We start from the raw sequence: 1,765 nt of genomic DNA, 5'->3' as shown, positions 1-1,765 counted from the left end.
CCAATGGAGTGTGTGGCAAATTGTTCACAACAATTGGAGAGGCCCTTGGTATGTGGCCTTCCTCTGCGTTTAGAGGGGCAGCTCCCTCGTATGATATAATTTTGAAGTTTTTCAAATAAAAGATGGAATCAAACTCTTAAAGATGAGAAATCTCATGATGACGAATGCACCACATGACTTCAAAGCTTTCCTGAACTACTAACCTAAAACTGCTAATAACAATGATCAAGATCTATGCTTGAAAATTATTACTAGCACAATGCTGATCCACAGATTCATAAACATCTACACCATACCGTGAGAATGCTCACTACAAGGAGAATCAACATTTCTAACAATTTAGATTTAGCAGAAGAGAACTCAAACTGCACATTCCTTTATTTTCTTGCACCAAGAACCTAAGAGGAATTTCTGATTACAAAGATGAAATTTGTACATACTTTCCAAATATCAACTCCTAATCAAAATTCTAAATATAGTGCTCCCTCTTTCCAAAGCCCAAAAAGTCCCTTTACAAAGCCAATAGGTGTCCTTATATAGACATAGAGGTTAATAACTACCTCTTCATGGTTAATAACCACCTCCAAAATATGTAATTTTGGAGAGGTTAATTAACCTCAATAAAATTAACCTATACAAGGAAACTTGTAAAAACATAACTTTAGCTAGAGTTCCTAAAGATTTTTACATATACAATCACTAATTCTTCTAGCTACTAACTCTATCTACCCAAACACAATTGATCTATCCCGAAAAGCCCTGTAAGTATTTAGGATGACCATCATTGATTCATAGTTTAGAATTAACACATTTCCATCTTGAGTTTTGCTATGAAGTATCTATCCTAAATTTCTTCTGACTCATGATCCCTTTTATGCAGTTGATTTGTAAGCATGGGAGATAACAAGACTACAAACATTTTCCATTTTCCAGTTCATGCAACTTCTATTCATACTCACAAGCATCTACCAGCTGATTGGGATCTAGCCATTCAATTGTACTCTTTATGTTTTTCTGCATTTTGTCCCTATCACTATAACAAATCTTCTTATTGAACTTCTCATCCTTGATAGTATTCCTCATGTTGTAGACATAGTTCTCCAAAATGTAACTAGCATCTGATCTCTTTTGCACATGCTCATTTCCTTCCTTGTATTTCTCTGCTTTCTCCACCATTCTCTCAATCTTAGCTTTTCTCAGCATGCCCTTATCACTGTTAATGGTGATGGTATTGTTAATCCCTGTAGTCTTGTCTTCAGCACTAACATTCAGGATTCCATTAGCATCAATATGAAAACATTCATATCTTTAAGCCTCTTCACAACCAAAGATTCACCTGTTTCAAGCACTACCTTGTATGTGCTCCCAAAGTTTTCTCTTCCAAGAAGCTCTACAAATTCCCTGGGAAAATCATCAATATCAAAACCAGGGGGATCTAACCTTGATGTGAACACCATCTTTCCCTTATTCTTTAGCTCCGCTTTAGTCCCCAAAGAGCTAGACTAGAATGTTTCTGTTATCTCTACATTTTTATTTTTACATTTGTGAGGAACCTTTCGAAGATTCTTTCTTTGCCTTAACTATAAGAAATGATCATTGAAGTCTAGGAGATGATAATTCGGTGATGCATTTTGTCAAATAATGTTCGAGAATCTTTTTTTTAAATTTCTACATTTAGTATACATATGTAAAAATTCACATGCTACGAAGACATTTGACTCAAAACCAACCTTAATTATGTCACCATGAACCTCCTTACCATGTC

General features: G+C 35.1%; 1 pseudogene; it reads right to left on the bottom strand.

Moving 5' to 3' along the window:
• Positions 1 to 945: 945 nt before the first annotated feature.
• On the bottom strand, positions 946 to 1,457 carry LOC149537283 (heat shock 70 kDa protein 5 pseudogene; annotated as a pseudogene).
• Positions 1,458 to 1,765: the final 308 nt, after the last annotated feature.

Source organism: Cupressus sempervirens, chromosome 10, assembly GCF_028749045.1.
Source record: "Cupressus sempervirens isolate cs-2001-9-10 chromosome 10, ASM2874904v1, whole genome shotgun sequence".
NCBI classification, from domain to species: Eukaryota; Viridiplantae; Streptophyta; class Pinopsida; order Cupressales; family Cupressaceae; genus Cupressus; species Cupressus sempervirens.
This window is presented reverse-complemented; position numbering and strand designations above follow the sequence as displayed.